This window comes from Equus quagga, chromosome 5, assembly GCF_021613505.1.
Source record: "Equus quagga isolate Etosha38 chromosome 5, UCLA_HA_Equagga_1.0, whole genome shotgun sequence".
Taxonomy (NCBI): domain Eukaryota; kingdom Metazoa; phylum Chordata; class Mammalia; order Perissodactyla; family Equidae; genus Equus; species Equus quagga.
Genome location: NC_060271.1, coordinates 29,215,410 through 29,223,473, shown reverse-complemented (window position 1 = coordinate 29,223,473; position 8,064 = coordinate 29,215,410).

The following is an 8,064-nucleotide window of genomic DNA, read 5'->3' as shown; positions in this document are numbered from 1 at the left end:
TAAAATGACCCAGTGTAAACTTTAGAAGTCACAGACTAAATATCCACCACATGCAACACATAGAAAACCCCCCCCCCCCCCCCCCCCGGAATTTGCACATTCGACTCATAAAGAAATATGAAAGACAGTTGTGCCTGTGCAGAGGACTCTTAAAACTTCAGCCCCCAAGGCCACATGCTCCCTTTCTCTGTCTTGTTCTCACAATGTGCTTTGGAAAAACGCTTAGAACTGTACTAGAAAAGCTAATCTGTAACCAGTAGAAAAAAATAACTTGTTAGCAGAAAATTTATGTCCTCTGCCCAAACTGTTCCTTCTGTCCCAGATAAGGAAGTAACAGGTTTTCTTAGATTCCTCAGGACTGTTGCATTCAGCAGATCTGCTAAGCAGAAGTGGCCAACAGTCTGCGGTCATCCACCACCTGATACTCCTGAGGCCCCTCCCCAGCCCCATTTGCCTTATATAAGTCACTTCCAAATCAGTTCTCCTTAAGATGGTTTTTTTCTGGATGATAGTCCACCATCTTGTGATTTGCTAGCTCATCACTTAAATAAACTTTTCTCTCTCTTTCCACCCCTTTGCCTCTGGACTGATTGGCCTTTATCTTGCAGCAAGCAGATGGGGCCCTTGCTCAGTAACAGAGAGGTCCTCTAAGTCCAGGCATTCCTTCAGAATAAAAACCTGGCTATCTCTGCCACCCTCCCCCTCTTCTCCACCCATATCACAGCTGCCTTGGATCAAACCCTCACCATCTCTAGTTTGGCATGACATTTAGAACGTTTGGATTGAGTTCTGCCTTCCACCCTTCTCAGTGTTCCAGAAACTATCATGCTCTCTCCTATGTTCAGGCCTCTCCTTCCAGGGGGAACATCCTCCTTTGCCTTTTCCGCCTGGGAAAATCCCCCTCAGTCCTTCAAGAACTAGCTCAAATGTCCCGTCCTCCATGAATACTCCTCCCCCCAAGCAGAATTACGCTCTATATTCTAATAGCCCTGCTGCCATTATAGCATTTCTTATTCAGTTTTGTGATTGTTTCAGTATGCATCTCCCTCTTGGACTATGAACTCCTCAAGGGAAGGGACCCTCACTCATTCATCTTTCCTGACACACAGTAGGTGTCAATAAATTGCCTGAAATGAACTGAATGAACAGATGGATGAAAATTTACCTTTGACTGCTCTATGGTGCTATTGGATTGCAGCCCTCTTTTGTGGGAATGAAAGATGCAGGGCAGATCATACCATACTAAGGGCAGCAACCCCCTTTCTCTCCCTCCATCCCTGCTGTATCCCATTCTGTCACTGAGCTCAGGCACATGTTGAACACCTGCCCTATGTGGGACTGTGCTAGGGCCTGGGGCCAGTCATCAAAGAACACTGTGAAACTGGGACAGGGAGTGGTCTGAGGTGTTTTGCATGCCTATGTCCCACACAATCATTTCCCCAACACAATCATTTTCTCTGAGTGGTCTTCCCCAAACACTTACCTAGAATATGTCCTCCTCCCTTTTCTCTTCTCTCACATTACCCTATTGACTCCCTCATAGCATTTATTGAAATCTTAAATTATTATTATTTTTCGTTTCCTCCCATTCGAATGTCAGCTACATGAGAGCAGAGACCATGCCTTTTTGTTCATTTCTGTATCCTCAGTGCCTAGACCACACAGTAGGCACTTAATAAATACATTATGCCATAGTAATATTTTCTTACGGTCTTCCACTTCACTAATGCTTTCTTCATTTGTGTCTAATCTGAAGCTAAACCTATTCACTGAGTTCTTAATTTCTATTATTGTATTTTTAAGTTCTAGAATTTCCATTTGGTTCTTTTCTATAATTTCCAGTTCTTGATCTTGTCTTATATGTCTTTGAATATACTGAACATTGTTATTTGAAAGTTTGGTTGATAATTCCATTAGCTGGATCTTCTGTGTAACTGTTTCTATTATCTGTTGCTTCTCTTGGTTTTTTGGTCACGTTGTCTTCAGTTTCTGTGAGGGCTGTGCTGTTGTTTCCTGTTCACTGTTACTCCTCAGGTGTAATCTTTCATGGTTCCAACCCAAAGCCTAGTCGGGGGTGGGAGAGTTTACCAGGGCCCTCCTTTCTTAGCTGGTCTTGAACTACAGTTTTTCTCCCCCCAGACCCATAAATTTATAGAAAGCTCTGCTCAGTTTCTCAGCTGTCTCTTCTGGAAGTGGCAAATACTTTTAAGGGAAAAGCAGCCCCAAATGAAGGGCTCACTTCTCCCTTCCCCTTAATTATGGTCTATATTGGTAACTCTCCAATGGTTAGTCTGCTGTTGCCCCATAATAAGTATTTACTGTCTGAATGAATAGAGGCATACAAGGCTTGGAGGTGGGAGTGGTCACCTTATAGTCACTCACTCATTCGGCTGTCCCTGACACCTACTCTGTGCCATGTTCTGTGCTGTGCTCGGTTAGAGAGGCAACAAGACCTAGTACCCTTAGATTGTATTCTTAGCAGACACAATCTTTAGACAGAGGCCAACAGAAGGGGCTCCTGGAACACAGAGGAGCTTCCTCTCTTTGGAGGAGTTTCCTGGGGGAAGTGGAAAGTTTCCTAGGGGGAGGGGCTTCTGAGCTAAGTCTTGAAGAACAAATAAGAGTTGGCCAGATAAAATAATTGGAGAAGGGCTTTCCTTGCAGAGAAAACACATGGGGGTGTAAAACAGCCTGGGGCAGCTGGGGAGAAGTAAGTTGGGTGAGGGCAAGGGTGTGGTGTGTATGGCATGGGGGAGGGATGTTATGGAACCCAAAACAAGACGGGAGGAAGGCAAGGGCCTTCGGTGTCACACCAGGAGCTTGATCTTGATCCCTGGGGAGAGTTGCAGAGGGTGTGGACTGAGACTTCCCATCCTGCTGGTTAAGGTTCAGAAGTCACTTTTGGAGAAGGTGTGCAGTAGGACATTGAAGTCGAGAGAGAGACTATGTACAATCTCCAGCTCTGCCGTTAACCTGCCCTTCTCTGGCCCTCAGTTTTTCCATCTGTGAAATGGGGGTTCTCTGGGCACTTTAAGCTTTGTGACTAGTGTTCTGTCTATACAGAATGAAATTTCGTTCTGTCAAGATAGAATGACTGCTGAGAGGGCAGGAGAGGACAAGATGTGAAGCCCCACTTCTTCTCTGAAATTCTGAAGACTCCAGATGCCCCTTCATGCTCCAAGTCCTGAAGACTCTTAAAAACCCTTCCAGCAGCCTCAAGACCCCACCACCACTAGCAGCTCAGGCTCACACCACAGCAGAGGTGCGGGCTGTTGAAATGAAATTTCTGGGGCTTGTAAGAAAATTTTTACAAATAAGAGCCTGGCATTTAAGTATCCTCACATGCATCCCCAGAAGGGAGAAAGTACATCCCGGCTGGCTTTGGAACTTAGCCTGTCCAGCTGCCTCTTCGTAAGAGGGAAGAAGACTGCCCAGTGTGACACAGCCAATTTTCAGCAGAGCAATCTTGGACTTCAGCAGGGGCCTCCTGTCTCCTGGGCCAGTGCCCTTCCGGCACCTGCTGCCTCCCTGACTCCCACGAACCCCCAGAATCATCCACCCCCACAGATGCAGTGAAGGCAGCCAGGACTTGCGTCAAGGGTCAGGAGAGACCTCCGGTGAAGGAGTTGATGGGGTGGACAGTGATGGACAGTTGAGTACTCCTCCCACTTCCCACTCCCTCCTTCCCAAGAGCCTCAAGACGGCCGCCTCCTCCTCCCGGCTTTCTCTCACCAGTCTTGACTCTCAGTTCTTTCTTTTTCACCAGGGCTGGAGGCCCCTAAGGGCCCACTCAGGTTCTTCTGAAGGTTGCAACATGAGGCCTAGCCCATAAAAGTAGAAGGGAAGTGAGTTTAGACTAAGAATAAAATAGACTAAGAAAGGGAGAGTGGGAGAGGCTGGAGACAGAAGTGGGACAGGGAATCAAGACAGAATTGACTTCCAGGGCAGCCCGAAGTTACATACATGGCTGTGGCTTCAGACAGACCTGGATTCAAGTTCAAATGAGACTGGCTCCACCATTTACTGCCTTGGACGAGTCACTTAATATCTAAGCCTCAGTTTCTTTAAGAAAATGGGGATAATCATAAAACGTATTGCAGAGCCCCACTGAGAGAATAAAGTGAGAGAAAGTATAAAGAATGGAGCGCCATCCAAGCGGTTTGGTGATCCCTCTCACCCCCCACCCCTCACTGGGACTTCACAGCCACCCCCACCCCAAATCCCTTCCACTGCATTTTAGTTACCTGTTGCCCCGCCCCTAGCCCTATTCCCATCCATCCTACATTGATACAAACAACCCATCTCCTACTTTCTTTATCCAAATCACCAAATGCTAGGTCTTAATAAACTGCAGAAATAACCCCCTTTAGTCTTCTCACTTGAAATGGGGAAGCTGAGGCACAGAGGGAATGGGCGTGTCTAGAAGCTAGGTTTCTGGATTCCTAATGCAGTGTTAATTCATTTTCACAGAAATCTACCACCAACCCCTCACTAAATTTTAATGTTCCCCCAGCCTTCATTCTGAACACGTGGAGCCATCTACAGTCTTATATTGAAAGCTGAGTCTATCCCAGCCTTCTCCCCTTCAGCTCTATCCCTAGCCGCAATCTGTTTTTAATTACATTGCATTCAATCCTCTGGCAGCTCTTCGATTAAAAGTTCAAAGAGGCAGTTTCTGGCCCAGGATCTCAGAGCTGATAGGAGATTAAACCAAGATTCAATCCCCAGTATGCATGACTCCAAGCCCAGGGCCCTATTTACTGCCCCACAGCTGTCCCCTTGATTTGCCCACGCACCATCCCCTGGGATTTGTCTCTGTCTTTATCCAGAAGGGCCTGGTATCTTCAACCCAAAGTTGTGTAGAAAGAAAGCAGTTCCTCCTCTTACCCCATAGGCCCTCCTTCCTCCCCCTTTCAGCCTGCCTCCGCCTCCCCTGCCTCGTGGTTCAAAAGCAATCAAGCCAAAAGGAGCCTGAAGACAGCCCTGCGTTCATTTCCAAAAGTTGCTGCCAAGAGAGCCACCAAGATCCTCCCAAGATGAAGGGCTTCCTCTTCCTCCTGTTCACCATCAGCCTCCTGGTTATGATTCAGGTAAGAGCAGCCCCACAGAGCCCCTGGCACCACTGCCCAGGACTGCCCAGCCCTGCCTGGCACAGGAGGAAGGTAATACAGGCTTCTGCGCACCCAGCCTTCTCTCAGACCCTTCAGCAGAGGAACCAAGGACTCAGGGGCCCAGCTCCTAGCCTTCCAGGCCTTCTGGCTGGGGTCAGGCTGCTTGAGGGCTGCCCCTGAGCAGAAGCCTGTACCCAAGGCTGGGGAGTACTTACAGGGCTCCAGGCACACTGAGGCACCCCTTGGGTGTTAGGAAAAATAGGGAATTAGGAGGTTTTGGAAGACAGCCCTAAGTGAGATGGCATCAACCCACAGGGAACCTGGGGACACGGTCCTGTTGGAGGAGGCCAGGAAACGTTCCACTGGAGCCTGATCTGGTTCTGGAGGTGGCAGGGAACCACCTGGGCAAGAAGCCTGCATGTTCAGCAACGCAAAGAAGACAGAAATCTCCCACTCCAGAAACAGCTGGAGTCTCAAAATCAACTGCTATGCCAGGAAGCAGCTTTGGCAGCATCCCCTGTGCCCAGAGGGCACTAGTTAGGATAGGAGCCAGGAACCATCAAGTTCTTGATCAAGAACACTTGACCACCACCAAAAACAGCTTAATCTCTATCAAGAGCAGCTTTAGCTGCAGCTTGATCAAGCATTGAGAACAGTTTGATCACCATACGGCCATCTTCTCAGGGAAAGTTGCACCCTCCCCATCTACCCATCCACCCACCCACACTTTGCCAGGTGCCTCCTCACCAGCCCTGTCTCGTATGACCCCAAGACTGTGATGGGCTCTTCTGCCCATCCGAAAGATGAGGAAACTGAGGCTCAGAGAGGTTAAGCCCCTGGCCTGGCTAGTAAAGACATGGGCTGGGGCCACAGGCTCTCCTGTCTCCTGCATGCTGGAGGAGCTGGTGGTTTGGCAGAGATGAAAGGAAGCTTCCACGGGAGGTAGGCTAGGGACCACCTCTAACTCTGCCTGTCTCAAGGTAGGAAGCAGCCAACTATTCCCACAGGACCTTGTAGCAGAAGTCGTGGTCATGGGGGACAGAGAACTGGGGACTTTTGTATGAGAGGTAGGGGAACTGTGTTTCTAACCAACAAACAAGAGATTCAAAAGCCCCCTCCGCTTGCCCCACTTCTCTTGCAGATACAGACTGGAGTCTTGGGAAACAAGACCAAGACCATGACCACCACGAAGAGACCCACCAAGGGCGCAGCGCCAGCACTCGGCAGCCTGGGTGGTAGCTGTGTCCTTCTCTTCTTTACCAACGCCCTCATCCGGCTCTTCCACCTCAGCTGAGGTGACACACCTCAGCCCTAGCCCTGTGCCCCCTGAGACACCTGCCATCATCACTAGCGAGAGAACCACCCTCCCTTCCCCCTTATCCTTGGGAAGGGTTGACACCAGAGATGACCAGGTTGTGGGAATTGACCAGCAGTGCCTTGGGGGCAATGGCCAACACAGGGAGGGACTGATGTGGAGGGGCAAGCACTACCCAGCTGGGGGTCAATAAAGTTGTCGTGTACTTAGAGTGGGGTTCTGTGTGTGGTCACTGGACATCACTGGGCCCCAAGAGCCAGGTTTGCAGCAGCACCAGAGTCTCCCATGCCCCTATCAGCAGGTCAGGTGGTACCAGGGAGCTCCTGCCCCAGCTTCCCTTCCTGAAGTCCAAATGCTGAGGCCCCTCCCCTTGGGATCACCTTGCAGGGACAAGGCCCAGAACCTGCCATCCTCACCATCTCCTTTATTTGCATTTGCTTCACCTGTCCCTGGGTGTTTGGGAATGATGGTCCCAGAGGATGCCCCTGCCCACTAGATCTTGAACATCCCAAGTTGCAGAGGCTCAGAGAGCCCCCTACCCTAGTACCTGGGTGTCTTCAGCATGACAGATTCAGAGAGAACACCGCCCCCAGCTTCCAGGGGTTCCCAGCCTCACAGTTGTACTCCTGTCCTCACATCTCCAACCACATGAGGCGGCTGAGAGGGATAACGAGGCAGCTGCCCACTTCCTCCCCACCCACCCATGGGTTGGGAAGGTGGGAAAGACAAACAGCTGCTCTAACCACTCCTACTGCCTCCTGGATTTGGGGTGGTGGCATTGGGAGCTGGAGAGAGGGAAGGGAGCCCCAGAGAAGCCCCCGAGGGCCTTGAACATCTCTGCCTCTTCCGGAGGACCCTGGCCAAGGGGCTGAGAAGTACCTGTTAGATTGAGGAACAGAGGAAGCTGCTCCCCTTCTTTGTCCTGCTCTGAGTCGGGTTAGGAACCTAGACCCTCTGTCCTGGCTTCTTTGACTGAGGCCAAACCTTTAGGCCTTGAGACCCGAGCTGGGAGAAGTTGAGAGGAGCCCTGGTTGGCAAGGCCCTTCAAGGCATGGCTCCCACTCACCTCTCCCGCCTGGCCCACTGCGCCCCCGTCACTCCGAACTTCCAAGTTCTCACCCCTGGGCTTGTCTGCCTCCCTAGAACACTTTTCCTGTGCCACCCTCTAGCCTGACTGACCCTTTCCCATCCTCCACACCTCAGCCGAGGGTCCCCTCCTCCAAGCAGCCTTCCCTGTGCCCCTAAATGGTTTAGGCTCCTCCTCTGTGCGTCCCTCCACTTCCATTCTTACCCTGTCACCAAGCACATCACCCTACCCATGGGAATCCTCCACTGGACTGTGAGTTCACTGAGGGCAGGGACCAAGGGACTTGGTTCATGTTTGTGCCCCCACAGCCCAGTGCCAGACCTGGCTGGGAGCAGGCTCTTAGAACACCTCATTTGAGGGCACAGCATGAGAGACACTCCCTCACCAGTTAGTCTGGTCCCAGGGCTCCCTCTGGTGGCCGAGGGAGGCCTTACATCTGAGCCCCAGAACTGGAGCTGGGAGGGAAGGGCCAGGCTGAGTGTTGGGGGAAGAAGGCAGGTGAATAAACCCTCACCCCCAGCCCCAAATATCAAGGTGCACAGAGACGAGGA